Source organism: Neovison vison, chromosome 12 (assembly GCF_020171115.1).
Source record: "Neovison vison isolate M4711 chromosome 12, ASM_NN_V1, whole genome shotgun sequence".
Classification (NCBI taxonomy): Eukaryota; Metazoa; Chordata; class Mammalia; order Carnivora; family Mustelidae; genus Neogale; species Neogale vison.
The window spans coordinates 6,394,678-6,422,454 of NC_058102.1; the positions used below are offsets into that span (position 1 = coordinate 6,394,678).

Sequence of the window (27,777 nt, forward strand, 5' to 3'; positions counted from 1 at the left end):
GGTTTTCTCGGTGGGCCCGGCATCATCACAAGGGTCCTCATGTGGGGATGAGAAGAGCTGAAGATTCAGAGCCAAAGAGACGGTGTCTTGTGGGAGATTTGCAGACTTTGACCAGGGAGGCAGGGGCCGTGAGCCAAAGAATGGGGACGGCCTCTCCAAGCTCGAGAAGGCGGGGATACCTGTTTCCCTCCTCCAGAGCCTCCAGAAAGGAATGCGTTTCTGCCAACACCTTCGTTTTAGCTCTGTGAGGCCCAGTTTGGACTTCTGACCCACCGAACTCTCAGGTAATAAATTCATATCGTACTAAGCTGTTTTGCTTGTAGGACCTCGTTGCACCAGCCCAGGGAAAGTAACGCAGATTGTAATTTCTCTGCCAACCCCTCAGAGAAACCGTCCCTGACCGTCTTACCTAAAGCAGCACCCCACACTCAGCCGGTTCCTCTCTCAGGCCGCCCGCTGCAGGCTAAGCACTGTTTTAGGTATGGGGGATCCAGCGTCAGACCTGGAGGACGTCCGCCCTCACAGAGCCTGCGTGCTGGGAAGTGGGGGGGGGCCCATCGTCAACATGGGAGAGAAATGAGGGGGGAGCCGTGCCGCAGGAACGGCACGGTCACAGATGTGTCCCTGAAGGTGACGTGTGGGCAGAGACCCCAGGCAGGGGAGGGAAGGCAGCGGCTATCGGAGGAGAGAGCAGGCCAGGCAGAAGAGAGAAAACAGCAACTGCAGAGGCCAGCACGGCCATCTAATTCCTCATCCCAGCTGGGGCCCCCGAGAGGGGAAGTGGTGCCATCAATAATCGTGCCAGCCCAATGGCCACATTCCTGGACACAGGTCACCTTGCAACAGCAGGGTCCCTGGGCTGGGAGGCATGGGCAGGCTGGACCACAAGGAAGGAAGGAAGGAGTAGAATGAGGTCTGAGAGGCTGGGGGCGTGTCTGGGAGGACCTTGCGGGTCACCTTGAGAATGTTGGCGGTCGCTCTAGGGGAGCTGGGAAACTGTGCAAAGGTTTTGAGCAGAATCATGTGATGGGGCTTATGCTATCAAAGGATTGTCCTCGGGGCGCCTGGGTGGCTCAGTGGGTTAAGCATCTGCCTTCAGCTCAGGTTATGATCTCAGGGTCCTGGGATCGAGCCCCGCGTCAGGCTCCTTGCTTCCAGACTGCAATTTGCTGATTTGCTTATGTGCTTGTCATCTGCCTCTCTGTAGCTGGAAGGTCCTCAGGGTGGGGACCCTGTGTGTCTTCACGGCCCCAGCCCGTGATGCCCGGCCCGGAGTGGGCATCTGAGTGAAAGAACGGGTGGAAAGCAACTGGTCTCTTCACTGTCAATGTGCCGGTAAGAAATCTGAAACGAAATACATTGAACAACGGGTTTGCCCAAAGTCATTATTGACTCTGGGCCCAGCGGTCCCCTGATGCTATCTCTGTGACCACCGGGCCCGGGGCCTCTTTGCCCCACCTCCTGGACCCGTTCCCTTGCCTTTGTTTGGTGCCTCAGTGAAGTAATGGCCTTGGGAGCACCCAGGTTCAGAGGCAGAGGCACGAAGGATGGAGAGTTGCTCCCAGGGAAGAGTTCTAAGAGCCCCTGGTGGGAGAAAGGGCACCAGCCTCAGGAGCATCGCCTCGGCTGCCCCCGTCCGGATGGCCAGGAGACCGAGGACGGATCTTCTGAAGTTACCTCCTTCATCCCCACCGCCCGAGGGCAGTCTGGCTGGGTTATTTGTCCCAGTCACTTAGGAGGAAAGCATGAGGTTTTTTGAACTGTATCAACAAGCCCCTTTTCCTCCCTCCTTAATTCTCTGCCCTTCCACCAGGACTCCTTCAGGCGCACTGCCTGGTGAGACCCTGCGTGGAGCCCAGGCAGGGAGGGCGGGAAGTCGGGAGCTGCCCGCAGTGTCGGGAAGAGACGCCATCCTTTTGCTCTCAGCCCCAGTTCCAGTCTGATCCCCAGGCTGTCGCCAAATACAAGCTTGGCTCTATGTGGGAGGCGGCTACCCTTTAGTAATGCGTATTTCCGGGGAATTTGCTCCATGACATTGTTCGAGGTCTGATGGAATCGAGCAGATACCTGCTCCTCTTCGAAAGGTCACCTTTTCAACCTGCTACGTGGACGGATTTACACTTCAGAGAGAAGGGATGGACTTAGCTGACCAGTTCTTACATAATCAGCCTGAGAGTCTGAATATAAAAATGACCAATGCCCAAGCAAATGTAAAGATAGAACTTGGACCCACAGGCTGCCGCTGCCTGCCCAGGACATCAGCACCCCCCCCCCTCAGCCCCCCAAGCTAGAGTAAACAGTAAACAACCTGGCAGGCCAGGCTGCTGTAAATCAGATTTGCAGGAAGCCAGGTTCCTCGCTCTGTGAGGGTGAGGATCTACTAAGCTAAACGGCTTCCGTGACAATGGATCCAGAATGACGAGCTGGTGATTAAGAACTGACAGCTTCCCTAATTTCTGTCCCCTCTTCCAATTTAGGACTAGCCAGATAAAACCAAGTAGGTCCCCCTGAACAATTACATAGGACAGCCCCTGGCAGTCAGCCCCCTGCAGCTTCCCGGGGCCAACAGCTTCCAATCAGGGCACCCCCTGAAGCCTTCCCTTCTTCCAGTGCAAGCCTTCCTCACCCTGCCTGCCTTGAATCTTGGCCAAAATGCAAGTGACCCTGGCCCCACTCCTTGGCTCTAGCATATTCGCAAGGAACGGCCTTTGCTTTTCTCTGTTGGTGGGTCTTTATTTCCACATCGAACCTAGAAGACTGTTGAGGTTTGAGTATGCGTGCCCATGTGCATGGGCGGCACTGAATTCGATGTTATTTTAAAAATCAGGGCGCCTGGGTGGCTCAGTCAGTTGAGTGTCTGCCTTCAGCTCAAGGGGTGATCCCAGGGCCCTGGGATCAAGTCCCACATCCTAGCTCAGTGGGGAGCCTGCTTCTCCCTCTCCCTCTCCCCCTGCTTATGTTCCCTCTCTCGCTGTATCTTTCTCTGTCAAATAAATAAACAAATCTTAAATACATACAAACATACATACCACTTTCATTTTGCAGTCGACCGAATTTTAAATCCAGGATTCTTTGGCAAAGATCTCAGGAAAAGTTGTGTCTGAGCAAAGGCAGGCACTTTCCCAGAAACAGCTATACTAACAAAGGTCACGGTTGAAACTTTGCAGCATGATCTTCAAAGCGTGGCCTCTGCTTTGTTCGCACACGTGTGGCCCGGAAGGAGGGGCGGCGCCTGCTTCCAGGGGTGAACCGAGGGCTGACCACGGCTCCCCACTGCAGGCTTCAGGCTGGGGAGGCCACAGGTCTTTATCTGTTCCTAGAAAGTTCTGTGACAGTGACAAACCATGCAAGGCTCCTGACGAAACCCCAGAGGGTCCTGGTGCCACACGGGAGAAACGCAGAGAGGGGTCTGGGGTCCGATGGGAAAGGCGAAGTCTCTGAGACGTGGTAGTTGCTGGGAGGGAGGGGGGCGGTAGTCAACCTCAAAAATGGAATCTGGGCACCTGTGACCGGAAGAAATAAAGACAGCCTTCCAATAAATCAGCTGTGGCCAAGTACGTACGATTTTTATTAAAAATTTAAAATCTCACCGTGGCCTTTAAGCCAACCAGATGTAGAGTTATGACTTCCTGCGCTAGGCCTTGTTAACCTAGAGTTAGGGGTCCGGCTATGTAGGCATTAGAGACCCGGCCGCTCCCTGGCCTGGGAATCCTGAGGGCCTGGGACCCCGGTGAGCAATCGGATCCCGGCTTTTCGGGGGGGGGTCCGCGCCCCCAGCCATAGGATGCCGTCCCCACCCCACTGTGGTCCCACCCTGTGTTCCTGGGTCCCAGACGCCCTCCCTGCTCTTCTCCATCCCAGGGAGGCTGCCCAACCTCACCAAAGCTCTCCGAGCTGAAGGCTCTGTCATTGTCACATTAGTGACTCCGCGTTTCCCTTCGGCTGGGCAAATTTTTTCAGGCAGGTGAAGCTCCAAGTTCAGCCCCTGCGCTCAGGTTTCCAGCACTGGCGCCGCTTCAGGCGTCTGTCAACTCCTGTGTTTTATCATTAAAACTGCCATTTTCCCCGCTGGGGTTCAAGTCCTAACTCCCCACCCCCAGCTTACTCATGCACGCCCTCCACGTGCAGAGTGGCAGGGCTAAGCTCGTACTTCTTTGGGGTGATGAGAGATTTAAATGAGTCCGTGCACAGTGGGGTGCCTGGCACCCAGTAGGCCCGCAGGCATCTTTGCTGTGAGTACACCAATCTGTTCGTGCTGGGGAGGACAGAGGCGCACAGTGGTGGAAAGTTCTCTTGGACTTTGAGGGCTGCAGACAGAGCCTAACGTGGCCCTCCCAGGTCAAAGAGAAGCAAGATGGCAACAATTATGCAGTAGCTGAGAAAACTGTGCCTGAGAATCAGTGAGATGCCCTTGGATAGCCTTGGTGGAACTTGGAGATGTCTCGAGCGGTGGCAGAGTCCGGCCTTGGGTTTTCTTTTTTTTCCATTTTTTAAAAAAGATGTTATTTATTTATTTGATAGAAAGAGAGATCACAAGTAGGCAGAGAGGCAGGCAGAGAGAGAGAGGGGGAAGCAGGCACCCCGCTGAGCAGAGAGACCACTGCAGGGCTCGATCCCAGGACCCTGAGACTGTGACCTGAGCCAAAGGCAGAGGCTTAACCCACTGAGCCACCCAGGCAACCCCTGGCCTTGGGTTTTCTGAAACTGTGGCCCCACTTTGATGGTGGTCCCACTAGACAGCAGGGCAATGCCTTTTGGGTTCCGGCCATCAAGGAGGCCTGCGAGGGATGCGCCAGCCCGCCGAAGGCCCAGCTGCCCTCCTTCCTTGCAGAGCCTCCCTGATGCCAGGGCTGGCTGCGTGGTTTGGGGGGCCCCCGTGTACAATGGAAAAGCGGGCCTCTTGTTCAGAAAGTAGGAAAAAGTGCCATTACAGACACTCACAAAGCTTTTCTCTACCTTCTAGAGCCTGACCGGATGCTTTTGGTTTGTTACTTAATGCTGTGTCCCCTTGGGCCTGAGGATACTCAGAGGACAAGTATGGACTGTCAGATCCCCCTTTTGCCATAGTGGGGACCACGGTGCCCTGGCTGGGGGCTGGAAGTCAATCTCTCCTTCCCGTGGGCCTGCCGCCCCAGCCCACAGTGGATGGGGAACCCCAAGGGAATGCAACTTGGTGCCTGGATAGGGGGGTAGGCAAAGCGACGCCCCCACCGAGTCAAGCACACCATGGCTTAGGCCGCCCAGGGCAAAGACAGTTGCCACTTTGTCCCCCCTTAGACCTCTGCTGGGAACAGAGGGTTATAGCAACACACTAGCCTCCCCTAGGTCCCCCTGCCATCAGCATGACAGAGTCACCAGCCTGGGCTGAGGGCAGAGCAGGCTGGGGTGGGGAGGGGGAGGTCAGGTGGCAGGTAGCTGAGAACCTTCTAGTCCAGAGATGGGGACTGCCCTCGGCCCACACTTCCATTGTCCCGTCGGACTTCACTTATAAAACACAGACTCGTAGGTGAAATTATTAAGAATTTCAAGATAGTGACTGTGGAGCATGAAACTAGATACAGGCCCTTCTGAGTTGACTTGGCTGCCCTGGGTATGTGCCCATAAAGCTGACCCTGACACCCAGCCCTCAGGCTCCTTCGCCCTCTGTGCACTCCTCCATCTTGGGATACAAGTCTTCATGCTGTGAGCAGAGCTGCACAGAAGTGGAACTGAAAATGGCCTACTGATTCCATCTTACTCCCAAGTCCCCACTCTCATGAGGGCCAGAAAAAGAAAAAAAAAATTAAAACATCGTGAACTTGCTAATAAAAGCTAACCGTCTTTTCAGGCTTCAAAAACTCCCACTTTAATGCAAATGAATCAAGATAGTAGTTCAAGTACATTCAGGTTCAGGTTCCCTGTCAGGGCGCCTTCTCCTGCTTCTTCCCCAGAATTGGTCCAGGCTCCTGGCTCCTGCCTCTGAGGCATGGGGCTGAGGTAGTTCCTGGTGGCAGGCTGTCCGGCTTGGGTCTCAGGTTCCCACCCATGTGCTTTGAAACCATAGCTTGGGCATTTCTGGGTTCTGGTCCCACGTTCATGCTGGGCCTTCCCACCAGTGTTCTGACCAGGAGGAAGGAGCCAGGGCCCTCCTCTCAGATCTTCTGTCTCTTCCTACCTCATGGGAACTTCCCCAAATCATATACATCTCTGGTCCTGTACCCTGCTTATGTCCAAGTCCACTAGACTCAATTATCACTTCTTAAATCAATGCCTTTAGAATTTAGAAAGTCCCTTTCTTTTCCGAAACAAGCTTAGTTTCTAGGCTATTGTCTCATGTACTCAGAGTTGGTCTTAATACTCAAAAGGCAAAAAAGGCCATTTTTTTTTTTCACTTGTTACATTATTCTTATGGAAATCACATCCTCCTGAGGCAAACAGCTCCCTCTGGCTGAATAAAAGAAGGAAAAAGTATCAATATATTAAAAAATATATTCCCCTTTTATCTCTAGTTAGCATTTACCATGAATGGATATTGTTTTCTTATCTGTCTTTACAATAGAGTGTAGTTACATAAGGCAGGGGACAAATATCACTCATTTTCTGTATGAAGTGCCTAAATATTGTACCTGGCACTTTATAGGCTCTATATAAAGAAATAGAAATGGATAGATGGATGGATAAATGGATGGATGGATGGATGGACAAGTGGATGGATGGATGGATGGATGGATGGATAGACGGATGGGTGTATGGATGGATGGATGGTTGGTTGGTTGGCTGGCTGGCTGGCTGGATCGATATGTGGATATATGGATGGATGGATGGATGGATGGATGGATGGGTGGCTGGCTGGCTGGATAGATGGATGGGTAGATAGATTTAAAAAATTCAAAACATATGCCTAGCAAATATCTACTTATATCTCATTGGCCAACATCATGTCGTGCACCACCATGAGATGCAGGGGAGCTTAGGAATATAGTATTGTAGATGTGGTCATTTTCAGTGGAGCATATTATCATCCTGAACAAAATTACGGTTCTCTTGGTAAGGAAGAGGGGTACAGTGAATAATGGGCATGCTACTGGCCGGAACAGTTAGAGGATTTGCATTTCAGCCAAACCTTGAAGGAGACATAAGAGGAAAAGGGGGTTTTAAGCTGAGGAAACAGCCTGGCCAAAGGTAGGGAGGCCAGAGAGAACAGGGCAGGTTTAGGGAATGGCTCGCAGTAAGTCCTCTGTAAGTGTTAGTCCATCGCTGCTACTACAGGCAAGGGATTTGTGTTTTAGCCTAAACTAAATAAAATCTGTATTATAGAATGAGGTGTGAAAGACTAACTGTACGTGTGAGCTCTCCCCTTATTTTTGAACCTCTGCTCTAGCTGTGTTGCATTCTTTTTGTTCCTTCTGGACCTGCCTTGTGTGTTCGCCTTTATGTCCTTCATGTCCTCAGCCCTTCTTGCCAAGATCTGCCTGGTTTGCCTGTCTTCTCCAAGATCCAGCTGTGTTTCCTCCCTTCTACTTTTCTTTCTTTCTTTTTAAGATTTTATTTATTTATTTGACAGAGAGACACAGCGAGAGAGGGAACACAAGCAGGGGAAGTGGGAGAGGCAGAAGCAGGTTTCCCACTCAGCAGGGAGCCCGATGTAGGGCTCGATCCCAGGACTCTGGGATCATGACCCGAGCCAAAGGCAGATGCTTAACCGACTGAGCCATTCAAACACCCACCAAAGCTTTACGATTTAATTCTAATTTTATTTTATATGACCAACTCTCAGTTCTTTTTATTGGTTGAAAGTGGCTTTGTGACCTACTACACGTGTGATTTTTTATAAAAGTCCCACGTGTGCTTTGCAAGGTCTGTTCTCTAATTTCTGGATATAGGTGGTGATTATTGTCTGTTAATCTTCAGGAGGAGATCTTGAATTTTGCCTGCCTGATCTATCAGTCACTGAGGGCTGTGTCTGGTGTATATTACAATACTCTACTGTGACGGCACCTGTGGCAGCCGTGGACGGGTGCAGCTCAAAGTCCCCATTAGAGGAACCGGCTGTGGGGAGTATATAGTCCCCTCGAGCTTCCATCCGGGACACCTTCAGACCTGCTGTGACACTCACACCAAAACCACCTTCCCACCTCCTGCCTCCCTGAGCTGCTCTGGGGGAGAGGGGTTGCTAATCACCACAGAGCCAAGCAGGACCATTTCTGCCCCAGTCTTTGCTTGGGGACAGCCCACCTGGCTGGCCAGAGCTTCCTCTCAGTCATACTGCAGTGGGAGGCTTCCTCCTTCTCTCTCAGGTGTCAGACCTGCCCGAGTGGGCTGAGGCTCTCCGACCTGCTCCCGCACCTTTTCCCCGTGGTCCCTCATGGACGCTTCCCCCAGTAAATCTCTTGGGTATCTCACTGCATCTGGGCATGTTTCTTGGACGATCCAAACCAGCACAATGGGTTTGTCAACTTCTGCGTGTAATTCGGATCATCCTTGACATGTTGTTGGGTCCCTAAGAGTTCAGACCTCTTATGTCTTCTTGATGTTCCTTATTACCATAGGCAACAATCTTGTTTATTCCTAACAGTACATTTTATCATTTTATTAAGAGGGTCTGTAGCCCTAAACAAAATTAGTATTGTTTTATATTTTTAAGCTTTACCTAAAAGTTATGATTCTGAAGTATGCTTCTGCAAGTTATGGTTTTAAGAAATATCCAAGGAGATACATTAGCTGAAGGTTATTATTTTTATTTTTTATTAAGATATAATGTATTATTTGCCCCAGGGGTATAGGTCTGTGAATTGTCAGGCTTACACACTTCACAGCACTCACCATAGCACATACCCTCCCCAATGTCCATAACCCAACCACCCTCTCCCTACCCCCATGCCCCCCAGCAACCCTCAGTTTATTTTATGAGATTAAGAATCTCTTATGGTTTGTCTCCCTCCTGATCCCATCTTGTTTCATTTTTTCCTTCCCTAACCTCTACAACCCCCACCCCACCCTGCCTCTCAAATTCCTCATATCAGAGAGATAATATGATAATTGTCTTTCTCTGATTGACTTATTTTGCTCAGCATAATACCCCCCCAGTTCCATCCACATCATTGCAAATGGCAAGATTTTGTTTCTTTTGATGGCTGCATAGTATTCCATTGTATATATATACCACCTCCTCTTTATCCATTCACCTGTTGATAGACATCTAGGTTCTTTCCATAGTTTGGCTATTGTGGACATTGCTGCTATAAACATTGGGGTGCATGTGCCCCTTCGGATCAATGCATGGGTGGTTCAGTTGTAGAATTCTCGCCTGCCCCTTCGGATCACTACATTTGTATCTTTAGGATAAATACCCAGTAGTGCAATTACTGGGTCATAGGGTAGCTCTATTTTCAACTTTTTGAGGAACCTCCATACTGTTTTCCAGATGGCTGTACCAGCTTGCATTCCCACCAACAGTGTAGGAGGGCTCCCCTTTCTCCGCATTGACAGAAACATCTGTCGTTTCCTGACTTGTTAATTTTAGCCATTCTGACTGGTGTGAGGTGATATCTCACTGTGGTTCTGATTTGTATTTCCCTGATGCCCAGTGATGTGGAGCACTTTTTCATGGGTCTTTTGGCCATCTGGATGTCTTCTTTGCAGAATTGTCTGCTCACGTCTTCTTCCCATTTCTTGTTTGGATTATTTGTTCTTTGGGTGTTGAGTTTGATAAGTTCTTTATAGATTTTGGATACCAGCCCTTTATCTGATATGTCATTTAGCTGCAGGTTATTTTTACTGCTCTTTAGTCGTGGGTTATATGAATAAAATGCAATCAGTGGATCTTCTCTGCCACTGAAGGGCATTTAGCTCATCCTCGTCTTTTCTCGATTACACATAGTGCTGCTGTGAACATTCTCACACGTGGCATAGTGCTCCTGTGTACGTTTCCTTAGGATACTTGCCTAGAAGTAAAACAGGAGCATGTCACTACATGATGTCAAACTGCTCTCTAACTGGCTGGTCTCTCCTCTGTGTCTTTTAATCTCTCTGGAAGGTTCTCATCTATTTATCCCTCTACTTTGCATTCTGGAATTTTTTTACACCTTCTAGTTCATCATTTCTTTCTTCATCCATGTACGATCTGCCATCAGACCTGTCTGTCCTGACGTTTACATCTCATTATGTCTATAGTGCCTTTCTAGAAGTTCTGTCTGGAGACCCGTTTGTTTTTTGATCTTCCATACGGACATGTTCAAATGTATGTGAAATTAGAGACAATAGGACAAAAGGCCCCGAGACACTTCTTATTCTTCACCCTCAACAGGTATCCACCCACGGCCATTCCTATTGTACACATACTGCTCCCCAACTCGAAGACACCACGTCACTCCCTCCGTAAATATTGTCCAGATATGTTCGTTCTCGCTCCGTGATGTGTTGTTGTCTCCTTAAGTGTCTGACTCTTTCCTCTCGGCCTTCTATCACGAGAAACATTCTGCAGGTATGCTCTCCTGTGCAGGCTCTCCTGTCCCCCCGGTTTGAGCACGCCATCCTCATGCTTGCAGCGCCTGCTGCCATGTCCAAGATGACCTCTTTCTTCACACATCCTGGGATTCGACGTTGTGAGCTCATCTTTGGAGGAGCGTGTTTCTTCTGTGGGATTTGGAGACTACCGCCTGAGTTGAAAGAGTGTCTCTCTACAGCCGTTTAGCATCTGCTTTACCAGGTGGTCTGGGATTATCACCAGCTCGGGATCAGTTTTTTTCTCTTGATGTATGAATCCCAGACCATGCATGCAATATAAATTTAGACCTTCAACCCACTCAGACAGGCAGTTTTCAGTTTCCAGAGGACGCTTTTTGAAGACCCCACTACTCTTGCCCATGCTGTGGCAGACAAGCTTCCTTGTGTCTGGTGATGGGGTTTTCCTAGCCTGGCCTTTCCCTGAGTGATCAGCCCTTGGAGGATCTCTAAGGAGCCTGGCTTCCCAAAGAGTCACAGTTTCAACTCTCTATGTGCTGTCAGCTGGCGATCTTACTTTCAATCTCTACGTTCATCTCGACGTGGCCAAAGCCGAGGGCCCTGGGTTATCAGCTCTGACATCCTCCCGCCCCTCTCTGGCCTCCCTCCTGGATTCAGCTGTGGGTCAAATCACACCCCACACACTTACAATCTGTGTGTGTGGTTATACCTTATCACACATTTCTGTTTTGGTAGGGAGAGTTTTTTTTTACATGATCCTAGGCAAGATTTTCTCAGAACTGAGTTCCCTTTATTGTGAAAACTAGTTTCATTTCCTTTTTCTTTGTTTCTTTTTTTTTTTTTTTAAGGATTTTATTTATTTATTTGACAGATAGAGATCACAAGTAGGCAGAGAGGCAGGTAGAGAGAGGAGGGGGGAAACAGGCTCCGCACCGAGCAGAGAGCCCTATGCGGGGCTTGATCCCAGGACCCTGAGATCATGACCCAAGCCAAAGGCAGAGGCCCCAACCCACTGAGCCACCCAGGCGCCCCTTGTTTTTTGTTTCTTACTTGGAATTAAAAATAATAATAACAGGGGTTCTTGGGTGGCCCAGTTGGTTGAGTGTCTGACTCCTGATTTCAGCTCAGGTCCTGATCTCGGGGTTGAGGACCCGAGCCCCCTTTCAGGCTCCCCACTCAGTGGGGAGTCTGCTTGAGATTCTCCATCCCCCTCTGTCCCTCCCCACCCCCACACTCCCCACTCACACTCACACACTCTCTCAAATAAATAAATAAATATATTTTTTAAAAGACACAATTACCATAGCATGATGCTCAGATCAGACCCACTGCCCCCAGAGCCCCAGCATAGGGGCCACTGTTCTCTCTGGTCTTTGCCTTGCTAAGGACTTTGGGTTTGAATGGGAGAGCTGTGCTACTGGTCACTGACCTGGTTCACAATGACTGCTTTTTGGTCACCCTCCAGGGCTTTTGAGGACAGAGGCCCTGCCCTTTCATCGGTACAGACCAGCTGTGAGGTTTGCTACATGAACTATATGGACGGGGCTGTGTGTCGCTCCCGCATAGCAGAAACTTCAGAATTCTGGATTTGGCTGCGATATGGCCTCTCTATCCATTTTTCTTTGTAAATAGGCGACATTTATCTCTAATACTGATTTGTATCACTGCCACTAAATAGCCATCCAGCAAAAAAATGGCCTGAGTGTTCATAACCCAGTTCTCTTCCTGTCAAGGAATAAAAATCTAGGAGATAGACTAAACTCGCCCCTACCACCCCGCCACCCCCCACCCCTGCCGTGGCTGCCACAAATCTTGAACATTTGTGGCTGGGCTCATCCCTTATGTCTTAGGCTCCACGAATGGGGCCAGGCTTGCTCCTTTGAACCCCTCGCTGGACTGCCACCAAGCTGATGGGAGGCATAATTGGGCTGGGCTGGGCCCCTGTCAAAAACCCTGCTAAGGAGATTTCCTTTTGGGGCTGATGAAAAATGTTGTAAAATTAGATTATAAGGATAGGTGCCCAATTCTGTAAATATACTAAAACTCATTGAATTGTACAATTTAAGCTGGTGAACTTTCTTTCTTTCTTTGTTTCTTTTTTTTGAATTTTTTTAAAAGATTTTTTTTTTTTAAAGATTTTATTTATTTATTTGACAGAGAGAAATCACAAGTAGATGGAGAGGCAGGCAGAGAGAGAGAGAGAGAGGGAAGCAGGCTCCCTGCTGAGCAGAGAGCCCGATGCGGGACTCGATCCCAGGACCCTGAGATCATGACCTGAGCCGAAGGCAGCGGCTTAACCCACTGAGCCACCCAGGCGCCCTTAAAAGATTTTATTTATTTTATTTGACAGAGATCACAAGTAGGCAGAGAGGCAGGCAGAGAGAGAGGAGGAAGCAGGCTCCCTGCTGAGCAAAGAGCCCGATGCAGGGCTCGATCCCAGGACCCTGGGATCATGACCTGAGCCGAAGGCAGAGGCCTTAACCCACCGAGCCACCCAGGCGCCCCTTTTTTTTTTTGAATATTTTATTTATTTATTTGAGAGAGCATGAGCATGGAGAGGGAGAAGCAGACTCCCTGCTGAGTAGGGAGCCCCGTTTCTGGGCTCAATGCAGGACTCGATCCCAGGACGCTGAGATCATGACCTGAGCAGAAGGCAGAGGCTCAACCCACTGAGCCACCCAGACTCTCCAAGGCTATTTATTTTTTAAGTGCCTGAAATTATATGAGGGGGGAAACCCTGCACCCAAGCCCTGCTGTGGCGGGTCCTCCACATGACCTTAACCTTCAGCCCAATCAAGCTCCCACCATTCCTCTCGTGCACTCTGCTGTTCATGCGCCCATGATTTTGCACAAACTGTCCCCTCCATGGGGCCACCCCTCCCACCCTAGTTAATCGGTGCAGTGGGCCCGTGGCTTCGCCTTCTCCGGAGCAGCTCTCCGACCCTCTGAGTCCCTGGTACCCCAGCTCACCTCTGCCACGGCTCTGGTCACATCGAACCGATGCCTCCAGTCTCTGAGTCTGCCTCTCAGAGCCCCGTCTTGGAGCCTGGCCCCTCAAACGTGCTCCGTGGAGGCTTCAGCTAGATGCAACAGGCCTCATGAAATCTGAGTCCTCTGCGCAGCGGGTGATGGGCAGAGCTCACAGGCAGCTACTGAGGACGGGGGTAAAACTCCCTCTGCACCTTCCTGTTTAGCTTCCCCTAAACCTCTGCTTTAGCAGTTCGAAAAGAACCACCTTCCTCTCGTCTTTCTGGGAGGCTTCTCTGCTTGAGGTAGGGACTAGGGGATGGTGTGGAGTAACTGAATGAGAGAGGGGAAAGGCCAATTAACATTCAGCTAAGAGAGGAAATGATTTCTCCTATCAGCAATAAAAACTGACAGCTCTATCAGAAAATGAGCCAGGGGAGCCACAGAGCCCGGTGAGGCAGGTGGGGAGGGGAGGCGGCGGCGGGCCTAGCCCCCTGGTAAGAATGGCTGAGGGCAGAGACCACTGCAGGGGGTCAGGGAAGGGTTTGGGCATCCAGGGGAGCTGCCTTGGAAGGTGCACTGTGTGCTTCCTCCTTGCCCCCACTCTCTGATCCAGCCCCAGGCAAGAAGACGAGCAGTGTTCAGGTTTTATAGGGACACTCCGAGCTCCGGCTCTCCTAATACCTTCTCCCTGTGCACTCCTTTCCTCTGACCTTATCATAAAAGGAAGCCACGTGATGTCTATTTATGGTAGCGGCGTGGTCCGGGGAGAGGAGGCTGGCAGTCCCTGAATTCCAAGGGCTGATGAAATTGCTCCAGCCCTCTGGATCTCTCCATGCCATGAATGAATAAACGGGCGTGGGGGCGGGGCGGTGGGCTCCAGCCCCGGCGGTAGCCGACAGTAGCCGACAGAAAAGTTCCTTCCCGAGCGCTACATTGGTAATTTGTCCTATAAATCAGAGCTTATAAACCAGAGAGGAGTTAATAGTTCTCAAATTCAGTAGCTCTCATGGGAGAGGAAGTGCAGAGAGCAAAGATGGGGAAAAGCACCCTCATTTGGCCTGGGAGTGAAGATATTTCTCATTGAAAGGTACAACCATTTCAACTTCCTATTTTGAATGTAATGCATTGGGCTAGAAAAGAGGAGGGCAATGGAACAGATACAGATACAGCGATACAGAGGAGATCTAAGATGAGAGCAGGTAGTTTTAATTGCGAGCTGGACAGAGCAGACGTTTGGGGTTGTGTTTTGTGTATGGCTCTGGACCCGGTCCCCCCTGATATACAAAAATGAAGCACCAAGACCAGAGAATGAGACTCCGGGCCATGGAGCATGAGCTTCTTCCCAGGGCATCCACGTGCCCATTGTGGGAAGGTAGGAAGCAAGAACAGTCTGGGGAGACCGTTCAGGGATTCTCCGTCCTCCAGATGTTTGCCTTCAGCAGATGTCAGTGGGGAGAGAGCCAAGGTCCAGGCAGGAACCGTCAGAAACAGGAGCTCTGAAGTGCACTTGTCCGCGTCACTCCCCAGGGCTTTTGAACTGGGGGTTCTGATCAGCTCTCATGTCCAGAATGTTCTTCTCCTCCTTCTCTTTTCAAGTGTTCTCAGTGTAGTAGGTATAACAAGGCAATAAACTTAGAGCCTTTAATACCCAAGAATGGCTTCTGTATAAAATCAGCAAGTTCAAGTATGTTCATTGATACGTATGATTACCAGGCATCTCTGAAGGTGCACTGGCTGATTTTTGGGGTTAATGGCAAAGACATACTAGCTGCTGTTACCACGTGCATTCCAAACTATTAATGGCTTAATTCAAAAGGCATGTGTCTTGCCCATTTAACGGACTAATACGCGTGATCGTGGTTGGTGCGAGGCTTTTCTCCAAGACACAGTAATTCAGGGACCTATATTCCGTCCATCTTTTGGCTCCACCCCTGAAGGATTTGTCATCATTGCTTGCCTCTGTCAGTGGAAAGGGAGAGTATAGACAAAGAATATTTCTTTCTTCTTCTTTTTTTTTTTAGATTTTATTTATTTATTTGACAGAGGGAAAGAGAGATCGATCACAAGTGGGCAGAGAGGCAGGCGGAGAGAGAGGGGGAAGCAGGCTCCCCACCGAGCAGAGAGCCCGATGCGGGACTCGATCCCAGGACCGTGAGATCATGACCTGAGCCAAAGGTAGAGGCTTAACCCACTGAGCCACCCAGGTGCCCCAAGAATATTTATTTCTTAACTGCATTGGCTTGGAAGAAACACACAGTGCGTCTCACACTCCATTGGCAAGAACTGTTCATCTTGCCTCACCAAGGGCAAGGAAAACGTGGAAACATGGCTGGACAGCCACTTCCTGGCAGCACCTCTGCTCTTGAGGGCTGGAGTGTGACTTTTGGTAGATCCTGTCTTTGTCTTCTCTAGACATCTCTCGGTACCACCTCCCAAAATCACCTGCTACGTAGTACTGAAAATGAAAATATAGAGCCATTTGAGGGATGCAGGTAAAGTAGAGCTGGAAGGGAAATACAGAGCACCGAGAGTTTACGTTTGAAAAGAGGAAGGTCTCAAATCAATAACCTAAATTCCCACTGCAAGAAACTAGATTAAAAAAAAAGAAGAATAAAATAAATCCAAGGCAAGCAGTAGGATGGAAAGATAAAGAGTAGAAATCAATGAAATTGAAAACAGGAAAACAGACAAAATCAGTGAAACAAAAACTGGTTCTTTGAAAAAAAATAAAATAAAATTTGATAAACCTCCAAAATGACCACAGGGTGAAAAGAGAGAAAACATAAATCACCAATATCAGGAATGAAATAAGGAGTATTGGGGTGCCTGGGTGGCTCAGTTAGTCAAGTGTCTGCCTTTGGCTCAGGTCGTGATCCTAGAGCCCTGGGATCAAAAGTCTCTGCCCCAGCCCTGCTCATGCCCTCTCACTCACCTTCTTGCTCTCTCAAAAAGGAAAAAAAAAAAAAAAAAGAAAGAAAGAAACACGGAGTATCACTACAGATCCTACAGCCATTAAAAGGATAATAAAAGAACGCTATGAACAACTTGCTTGATCATTTATTTTTATTTTATTTTTTAAATTTTTTTCCAATTTATTTATTTTCAGAAAAACAGTATTCATTATTTTTTCACCACACCCAGTGCTCCATGCAAGCTGTGCCCTCTATAATACCCACCACCTGGTACCCCAACCTCCCACCCCCCCCGCCACTTCAAACCCCTCAGATTGTTTTTCAGAGTCCATAGTCTCTCATGGTTCACCTCCCCTTCCAATTTACCCAAAAGCACATACCCTCCCCAATGTCCATAACCCTACCCCCCTTCTCCCAACCCCCCTCCCCCCAGCAACCCACAGTTTGTTTCATGAGATTAAGAGTCACTTATGGTTTGTCTCCCTCCCTATCCCATCTTGTTTCATGGATTCTTCTCCTACCCACTTAAGCCCCCATGTTGCATCACCACTTCCTCATATCAGGGAGATCATATGATAGTTGTCTTTCTCCGCTTGACTTATTTCGCTAAGCATGATACGCTCTAGTTCCATCCATGTTGTTGCAAATGGCAAGATTTCGTTTCTTTTGATGGCTGCATAGTATTCCATTGTGTATATATACCACATCTTCTTTATCCATTCATCTGTTGATGGACATCTAGGTTCTTTCCATAGTTTGGCTATTGTGGACATTGCTGCTATAAACATTCGGGTGCACGTGCCCCTTTGGATCACTACGTTTGTATCTTTAGGGTAAATTCCCAGTAGTGCATTGCTGGGTCATAGGGCAGTTCTATTTTCAACATTTTGAGGAACCTCCATGCTGTTTTCCAGAGTGGTTGCACCAGCTTGCATTCCCACCAACAGTGTAGGAGGGTTCCCCTTTCTCCGCATCCTCGCCAGCATCTGTCATTTCCTGACTTGTTGATTTTAGCCATTCTGACTGGTGTGAGGTGATATCTCTTTGTGGTTTTGATTTGTATTTCCCTGATGCCGAGTGATATGGAGCACTTTTTCATGTGTCTGTTGACCATCTGGATGTCTTCTTTGCAGAAACGTCTGTTCATGTCTTCTGCCCATTTCTTGATTTGACTTGATCATTTAAATGGAATGAACCAACTCCTTAAAGTCACAGACCACCAAAACTCAATCATGATGAGATATGTAATCTGAAAAGTCCTATAACTACTATGGAAATTGAATTCATAATTTCAGATCTCCCATAAAAAAATGTCTACAGAGTCACCTGGCTGGCTTAGCTGGAAGAACATATGATTCTTGATCTGAGGTCATGAGTTGGAGCACCATGTAGTTTGTAGAGATAACTAAAAAATAACAAACTTTAAAAGATGTCTTTAGGAGCACCTGGGTGGCTCAGTCGATTAAGTGTCTGCCTTTGGCTCAGGTCATGGTCCTAGGACCTTGGGGTGAGCCCCACTGCCTGCTCAGTGAGGAGTCTGCTTCTCCCTCTGCCCCTCCCCATGTACATGTTCTCTTTCTTTCTCTCTCAAATATCTAAATAAAATCTTTTTAAAAAAAGTATGTCCAGGGGCACCTGGGTGGCTCAATGGGTTAAAGCCTCTGCCTTCAGCTCAGGTCATTGATCCCAGGGTCCTGGGATTGAGTCCCACATCGGGCTCTCTGCTCAGCAGGGAGCCTGCTTCCTCCTCTCTCTCTGCCTGCCTCTCTGCCTACTTGTGATCTCTGTCAAATAAATAAATAAAATCTTAAAAAAAAAAAAAAAGTCTATGTCCAGGGTGGGTTCAAAGAGAATTATACCAAACATTTAGGGAAAAATTGGCACCTATATTACACAATCTGTTCCTGAAAATGAGAGGGAAGGATACTTCTCAACTTATTTTATGAAGCCAGTATTACCCTGATATCAAAATCAGAAAAGACAGTGTGAAGAAAACCATAGACTGATAGTTCTCATGAACTTGGAAAGATCCTCAGTGAAATTCTGACAAATCAAATTCAGCAGTACATAAAAAAGAATTACATACCGTACATAACCAGGTGGGTCACAGTCTACGTGTGTGAGGCTGCGTCAATATTAAAAAATCGATTAATGTAACTCACCAGATCAACAGGCTAAAGAAGAAAAAGGATATGATCTTATCACTTAATATAGAAAAAGACTTTTTTACAAAATCTAACACCCATTCATGGCTTAAAATAACCCCAAAACTTTCAGCAACCTGAGAATAGGAGGAATAATTTGATAAAGAGCATCTCCAAAAAATCAATAGCTAGGGGCGCCTGGGTGGCTCAGTGGGTTAAAGCCTCTTCCTTCAGCTCATGTCATGATCCCAGGGTCCTGGGATTGAGCCCCGCATCGGGCCCTCCACTCGTTGGGGAGCCTGCTTCCCCACCCCGCTGACCTGCCCCTCTGTCTACTTGTGATCTCTGTCTGTCAAATAAATCAATAAAATTAAAAAAAAATCGATAGCTAATACTCCCACAAATTTTGATATGTCACGTTTTCCTTTTCAGTCAATTCACAATACTTTCTAATTTCCCTTTGAATTCCTTTTTGATCCTTGGGTTATCTAGAAGTGTGATATTTAATTTTCAGACTTTTTAAAAAAATATTTTATTTATTTATTTGACACAGAGAGAGAGAGAGAGAGGGAACAAGCAAGGGTATGGGAGAAGGAGAAACAGGCTTCCTGCTGACCTGGGAGCCCGATGTGGGGCTCGATCCCAGGTCTCTGAGGCCATGACCTGAGCCAAAGGCAGAAGCTCAACCCACTGAGCCACCCAGGCACCCCAACTTACTGGTTTCCTTTCTTTCTTTCTTTCTTTTTAAATATTTATTTATTTATTTATTTATTTATTTGACAGAGATCACAAGTAGGCAGAGGCAGGCAGAGAGAGAGGAGGAAGCAGGCTCTCTGAGCAGAGAGCCTGATGCGGGGCTTGATCCCAGGATCCTGGGATCATGACCTGAGCTGAAGGCAGAGGCTTTAACCCACTGAGCCAACCAGGTGCCCCCAACTTACTGGTTTTCTGTCCACTTGTTTTATCAATTATTGAAGGAAGGATATTGAAATCTTCCACTATAATTGTCAATTCGTGTATTTCTTTTTGCATTTTGAAGCTGTTATTATGTGCTTAACCATTTAGAATTGTTATGTCCTCTCTTTTTTAAATATTTTACTTATTTATTTGAGAAAGAGAGTGGGAGTGCATGAGCGGGGGGTAGGGGCAGAGGAAGAGGAAGACGCAGAAGCAGACTTCCTGCTGAGCAGGAAGCCTGATGTGGGGCTTGATCTCAAGATCCCAAGATCAGGACCTGAGCTGAAGGCAGGTGCTTAAACTGACTGAGCTACCCAGGTGCCCCCTGTTATGTCCTCTTGATGAATTGGCCCCTTTGTCATTATTATATATCCTTTTTATCACTGTAATATATTTTATTGTAAAATCTACTAGGTCTGATATTAATATAGTCAGTCCAGCTTTTTGTTTTGATTAATGATAGCACCATCTTTTTCCATTTTTCTACTTTTAATCTATTTGTGTCTTTATTTTGAAGTGTGTGTTACAGGGTGTGCATGCATGTGCAAGCAGAGTGGGGGGGAGAGGGAGAGGAAGAGAAAGAATGCTTTTTTAAAAATTATTTTTATTAACATATAATGTATTATTTGCCCCAGGGGTACAGGTCTGTGAATCATCAGGCTTACACATTTCACAGCACTCACCATATCCCATACCCTCCCCAATGTCCATAACCCAGCCACCCTACCCCTCCCCAATGTCCATAACCCAGCCACCCTACCCCTCCCCACCTCCCCCCAGAAACCCTCTGTTTTGTGAGATTAAGAGTGAGAGAGAGAGAATCTCAAGTAGGCTCCACACCCAGCATGGAACCCAACTTGGGGCTCAGTCACACAACCCTGAGATCATGACCTGAGTCAAAATCAAGAGTCAGATGCTTTTTTTTTTTAAGAGCTCTTTCTTTATTTCTTTTAAATTTATTTATTTATTTATTTGAGAGAGAGAAAGAGCAGGAGCAGAGGGAGAGGCAGAGGGAGAAGCAGACTCCTCGCTGAGCTGGGAGCCCGATGTGGGACTCAGTCTCAGGAACTGGGGATTGTGACCTGAGCCAAAGGCAGACACTTAAACATCTGAACCACCAAGGTGCCCCTGAAGTTGTGTTTCTTATAGACAGCATGCAGCTGAGTCTTGCTTTTTTATTCAGTCTGACACTCACTGCCTTTAAATTTGAATATTTAAGGCATTTATATTTAATATGGCCATTGTTCTAAAGATTTAAATCTAATATTTTGTTATTAATTTTCTATTTGTCTTATTGGTTTTTTCCTTTTCTGTCTTCTTTTGGCCTAATTGAATATTTTAAAGTTTCTATTGTATCTCATTTATTGGCTTATTATAACTTTTATTATTGTAATGGTTGCGTTAGGGTTTATAATTCAACTTGAATTAATCAGTCTATCTTGGGGCACCTGGGATGATTAGTCAGAGGAGTGTGTGACACTTGGTCTTGGGGTCATGAGTTTGAGCCCCATGGTTGGTGTAAAGGTTACTAAAAAATATAAATAAACAAGAAGGAAATCACAATCTACCTTTAAGTGATAATATACTGCTTGGTGGAAACTATAAAAACCTTACAATAGTTCCTACATTTCTCCCCTCCTATCTATTAAAAAAACCTTGAGTCTCAGCATTACTGACAATTCCAGGAGTGCTAAAGCTATTCTAGATTTCCCCCTTCCCATATTTGTATCTCCCTTCTCTGATAGACAGAAATTGGCTTCCATTATTTACTCTGTTTGACATTTACCTCCAGACCTTGTGGGCTGCCATTCACCTGAGTGTGTGACTTGAATGCCCCCCCAAACTCATTAGGGGTCTACCAGGTCCTAACAGCCTACAAAAAGGGGGGAAAACCAGTGAGTATTTTCTAAAGCGGAGAAGAAAAGAAAAGAGGAAGAGCTGCAGTAGTCTATCAGACCTTTCTTGCTTGCCTGACCAGATTTTCCTGGCTCATCTTGTCCTTTTTGCCTAGACTATGAATCAGCCAAGAAGCCCTAGCTCCTTTTAGTGGAAAATGGTGTTTAAAGACCACAATCTTGGAGTCAAGTGTTTTGTCACTGCTTGATTATTAGTTTTTAAGTGTCTTTAGTGGATAGAGCTGGGAAATACCTTTCATTTTAAAGAGAAAATGTGGAGTGCCTGGCTGGCTCAGTCAGTAGAGTGTGGAATTTCTGATCTCAGGGTTGTGAGTTTGAGCCCCATGTTGGGTGTAGACATTAGTTAAAAATAAAATATATTTGGGAGGTAAGTGGAGGGATGGGGTAGTTGGGTGGTGGGCATTAAGGTGGGTACTTGTAGTGAGCTCTGGGTACTATATGCAACTGATGAGTTACGAAATTTTACCTCTGAAACTAATGATATACTATATGTCAATTAATTAAATTTAATTTTTAAAAAGAAATAAAATAATTTTAAATTAAATAAATAAATAGGTGACGCACCATGCATTTATGTTCATATTGCCAGCTTAAATTTAGGATTATGGAGTTTTTACTTATCTTCTTTGATTTGTTTCTTTTTTCTTTTCTTTTTTCTCTTCTGCTGAAAATCTTGGTTCCTAAGAACATTAGCATTTACTTATTTGTTTTATCCCTATGCATAATTATATTGTTATAAACATAATATAGTATATATTAAATTATATTACATATTTTGGAAAAATACCAATAGTGTTGCTAACAATATAACTACTAAAAGATTTATTTGCTCTTTTTATTTATTTATTATATATATATATATATTTTTTTTTTAAGATTTTATTTATTTATTTGACAGACAGAGATCACAAGTAGGCAGAGCAGCAGGCAGGGGGTGGGGAGCAGGCTCCCTGCTGAGCAGAGAGCCTGATGTGGGGCTCGATCCCAGGATCCTGAGATCGTGACCTGAGCCGAAGGCAGAGGCTTAACCCACTGAGCCACCCAGGTGCCCCTATTTAATTTTTTTAAAAGATTTTATTTATTTGACAGACAGAGATAACAAGTAGGCAGAGAGGGAGTAGGGGAAGCAGGCTCTTTGCTGAGCAGGGAGCCTGATGTGGTGCTCCATCCCAGGACCCTGAGATCACGACCTGAGCTGCCCAGGTGCCCCTATTTATTTAATTTTTTGATTTTATTTATTTATTTGTCAGAGAGAGAGAGAAAGAGAGAGAGAGAGCACAAGCATGGGGGGCAGCAGGCAGAGGGAGTAGCAGGCTCCCCGCTGAGCGAGGAGCCTGATGTGGGACTTGGGATCATGACCTGAGCCAAAGGCAGATGCTTAACTGACTGAGGCACCCATGTGGCCCTGATCCTTTTATTTTAAATTTTTATTTATTTAATTTATTTTTAAGTTTATTTATTTAGTTTTAGTAATCTCTATACCCATTGTGGCTTGAACTCACAATCTGAGATCAAGAGTCTCACACTCTTCCAACAGCCAACCAGGCACCCCCATTTATTTGCTCCTTTAAAAAAATATTTAGGGTATCTCATTCTGGAATGTATGGTAAAATTACTTACTCTTTTTTTTTTTTTACTAAATAACTTTTTTTTGTTGTTAAGATATTATTTATTTATTGGACTGAGAGACACCACAAGTAGGCAGAGAGGCAGGCAGAGAGAGAGGAGGAGGAAGCAGGCTCCCTGCGGAGCAGAGAGCCCAATGTGGGGCTCGATCCCAGGACCCTGAGATCATGACCTGAGCTGAAGGCAGAGGCTTTAACCCACTGAGCCACCCAGGCTCCCCATGGTAAAATTACTTACTCTTGAAATAGTTCCTCTGGGTGGGTGAGCCACCAACTTTACATACAGTTACGTCTATTAGTTTCATTTTGCTTCTATTTTTTAGGGGATTATTTCCATTTCAGTTTAATTAGGGTTTATAATCGAATAAAGCATTTCCATGGTTCCAGAGTCAAAAGTACAAAACAGTGTCTTTGGAGAAGTCTAGCTCTACCCACGTTCTCTCTACACTGTTCCCTCTCACCCCATCTGTCTGATATTGGCTTTTAGGTTTTCCTTTCTTTGTTTAATATAAACAAATACTTTTATATGCTTGGGCCACTTCTCCTTCTTGAAAAGTAGGATACAATATACATTTTTCTCCTCTGGACTCAGTGCACCTGTTCGATGGATTTAAACAAATTTTTAAAAAGATTTTATTTATTATTTGACAGAGAGAGACACAGTGAAAGAGGGAAAACAAACAAGTGGAGTAGGAGTGGGAGAAGCAGGCTTCTCCCTGCACAAACCGTGCAGAGATAGGTGGGGGTCATGGGGAGAACATTCCAGAAATGGGGAACAGCCAGAGCAAGGAGCCCGAGCTGGGGCTTGATCCTAGGATCCTGGGATCATGACCTGAGCCAAAGGCAGATGCTTAACAACTGAGCCACCCAGGCGCCCCATTTGATGGCTTTATAAAGTGGCAAAGGACATGGGTTCCTTGTTCGAAGGCCATATCAATGACCTGATGACTAGGTTTATAGTCTATGTATTTTGAATTCCCCTTGTATACACAGCATGGTCATTACGAGTCATTTATTGAATGTATGCCCTGAACCAGTCATTGTACTAGGCATTTTATTTTTTTTATTTTTAAAAAAGATTTTACTTTTTATTTATGTATTTTTTTAAGTAGGCTCCATGCCCAATGTGAAGCCCAATGTGGGGCTTGAACTCACAACCTTGAGATCAAGACCTGAACTGAGATCAAGAGTCAGATGCTTAACTGACTGACCCGGCCTGGCGCCCCAAGATTTTTTTTTATGTAACCTCTACACCCAACATGGGGCTCAAACTCCCAACCCCCAAATCAAAAGTCACACGCTCTTGCAACTGAGCCAGACTGGTGTCCCATGCTGAGCGTTTTCTAGGCTGTATGAGTTAGCTCTTGCTGTGTAACAACAACAACAAAAAAAACCAAAGATCTTAGCTTAAAGCAATAGACATTTGATCTGGTAGTTTCTGCAGGTCAGTAGTCTGGGCACAGTTTAGTTGGTTCTTCTGACTCCCAAGTGTCCCATGAGGCTGCCATCAAAGTGTCGCCAAGGCTGTGGCTGGGGAAGGACCAGTGGCTGAGCTCACTCATGGGGTTTTTGGTGGGATTTCCTGGCAGATGGGTGGCTTGTGGTTGTCCTCAGTTTCTTGCTGTGTGGGCCTCCCCAAAGAGCAGCTCATGATATAGAATCATGGTATAGAATCAGCTCATGATACAGAATCAGAGAGCAAGTGAGAGTAGGAGGGCAAGGGAGGGGAGGGGAGAAGGAGGGAGGGTTCGCAAGTCACTGTGGTTTAGAGCCTGATCTCAGCTGCAACAGCGCATCAGTCCTGCTGTTGGTCGGAAGTAGGCAGTTAAGTCCAACTCTACAGGAGGGAAGGGGTTACACGCTGCTTTGCATGGGGGAAACGGGGGATGGGGGCGGGGATCGAGTGCCTTTTAGAAGCTGCCTCTTAGCCTGCCCCAGGCTTTACCCGTTTAACTCTCACAACAGCCTTATGAAGGAAGTATTACCGACCCCACTTTATAGATGAGAAAAACGACGCAGGGACATTGTAGGCAATCCACACAGCGTCCCAGAGCCAGGAGCGGGCGGGGCTGGGTCTGAAAGGCAGCCTGGCTCCAGGGGGCGTGTCTGCAAGGGTCCCGCGGGTGGTCCCCGCGCTGGTTCTACGGTGTGAACCGGCCACTGGAGTAAAAGCATCTTGGAATTTCGACCCAGATCACGTATCTCAAAGTATCTGACTCAGCGGAGCTCCCACGCAAGTCTTGATTTTTCTGTGCTTTTTGCTCGGTTCTAGATTTCCATTGGAACCCTCAGTCCCCACCATCCCCAGCAAGGCTGTGGAGAGTTGCAGCTGGGCGGTGTTTTCTGGCGAACACTAATGTCCGAGTTAATCTGAAAACACAAAACTCTGCTCTTTCCACATGCCCTGCAGAGACACCTGGCATTTAAACTTTTTAATCATTTACATTAAATCCTCAAGTACAATCGTAGTCATTTTTTCTCATCCAGGACATCTTTGTGAGAACTTGCCATGTACTAGATACTGCTCTGCTAGTGAACAAAGGAGATGGCATTCTGGCACTTTCTAGTTGTGGGGGGAGACAGACCGACACTCACTCAACCCATCAGCCAATCACATGTATAGTGTGAGAGAGAGTGACAGCCTGCCAAGGAGGAAATATATCCAGGAGGGGGTAGGAACAAACCGTGCAGAGATAGGTGGGGGTCGTGGGGAGAACATTCCAAAAATGGGGAACAGCCAGTGCAAGGCGATGTCTGGTGCGTTCCAACCCAGTGAGGACGGTGGTGTGGCTGGAAGGTGTGGAGGAAAGTGTGAGGCGGAGGCTCCAGAGTTTAGGATGGGGGGGGGGGGGGGGGAGGAAGACCTCGTCCTTTGCTGGGGAGGGGTGATGGTGGGGAAGAACAGGTTGGTGGGGGAGGGGCTTGACAATGGGCTTGGGTGGAAGATCAGAGGAGCCCACTGGACCCCAAGTGGAGGCTTTGAGGAGGACACTGGGCATTGGAGTCTGGAGTCAGGGTTAAGGGGTTGGCCAGAGGGCTGAAGCTGAGAGTCCAAGCCCTCCAGTGACTTATCACACCGGTGAGCGTGAGCAGGGAGGTTTGAAGACAGCCTAGGACTTGCCAGGGGAAACCAGGAGGGAGCGGATCCCAGAGCCAAGGGGGCGTGGCCTGGGATTAGAGCCCCAGGATCATTGCACCTCGAAAAGGGCCACTCAGAGAGAGGAGGGGACGTTAGAGAGATCTGGAGGGAGTGGAAGGAGGGGGAGGGACACAGACAATGCAGACATTCTTTGAAGGAATCTTCTAGATCAGAGGACCTGCACGCTTCTTGGAAAGCGATGCTGGGCCAAGAGAGGCTTTTGTGGGGTTAGTGATGGTTTTGTAAGAAGGGAGAAATGACAGTGTGTTTGCATGTTGGCACACTGCTGGGAAGGAGTGGGTAGTGAGGGGGAAATGTGCAGGGGTGGGGGTCTGCTGAAGCTCCAATCTGTCGAAGGCCTGAACAGAACAAAACGGCGAGGGGGATGAGAGGGTTTGTGTTCTCTCTGGCTGTCTTCAAGTTGGGACATTGGTTTTCTCCCGCCTTCGGACTAAGATTCAGGCTGGCACGTACACCGTGGGCTCTCCTGGGCCCCCAGCTTGCTGGCTGCGGTCTGTCTTAGGACTTCTCAGCCTCTGCAGTCTTGTGGGACAGTGTTGGTAATACAGCTCCTTACACACACACATGCACACACACACACACACGCACACACACCCTATCTGTTCTGTTTCTCTGGAGAACCCTGATGACTTTTTTTTTTCCAATTTATTTATTTTCAGAAAAACATTATTCATTATTTTTTCACCACACCCAGTGCTCCATGCAAGCCGTGCCCTCTATAATACCCACCACCTGGTACCCCAACCTCCCACCCCCCCGCCACTTCAAACCCCTCAGACTGTTTTTCAGAGTCCATAGGTGAACCATGAGAGACTATGGACTCCCATGACTTTTCTAACAAGAGGTCGAGGGAGACCGACAAGTCAGGGAGGCCAGGTGCCCCCACCTTGAGCCAGGCCGGGTCGTGTTTGGGCAGAATTGGGGCTTGGGGCTCAGGGCAATGGCATAGACAGCTGTGGCTTCCCAGCTGCAGTTCTGGAACGAGTCCTGCAGACCGAGGGTCCTGGTCCTAGAGCCCCGAGCAGAGTGGGCCCAGCCCAGTCCTAAGACAGTCCTAAGACCGACCGGCAGCCAGCTGTCCTCCGATGGGGGGCACGGCCTCATCGCCGTTAGACATCCTCCCTGCTGTCACGTTCAGGGCAAGTTGGAAATATATATAATGTTTTGTGATAAAGAAAAAAATCAGAGTTTTTTGTTTTTTTTTTTAAAGGACTTATTTTTTTTGGCTTTTAAGGTTGATTTACCAATTCCTCGAGATGGGGCCATCTTGCTCAGGGGACTATGAACACTTTCCTGGGCTGTTTGGAGCCAGTCCTGGTCCTTTCAGTGTTCTCGTGCACTTCTTCACGTCCATGGAAATAAAAGGAAATGAAACCAAAACAATGATTTGACATTCGGAGGGAAAAGGCCCGGAATGACAGGAGGCTGAAGTGACCGCGAACGTTCGTCCGCTCCTCAGGGATTGACTTTTGTCGCCCCAGCACCGCTGGCAGGGACCTGGAGCCGATGAGGCAGTGTTCTCCCCAGCCACACCTTTAAGCGAGGCTGACGTGGAGGTCATGCACAGCCTGACTGGTGGTGACAGTCGCAACCTGACTGGGCCCCAGATGTTCACACAGGAGAAATGAAAACGTCTGTTCGCACAGAAAC

At 47.6% G+C, this 27,777-nt stretch overlaps 1 long non-coding RNA gene across 1 annotated transcript; it reads left to right on the top strand.

The window, feature by feature from the left end:
* LOC122891948 lies at nt 1-27,777 on the top strand. Its single transcript, XR_006381343.1, has 3 exons — nt 1-284; nt 1,208-1,335; nt 27,362-27,777. It is a non-coding gene; the product is annotated as an uncharacterized LOC122891948 (long non-coding RNA).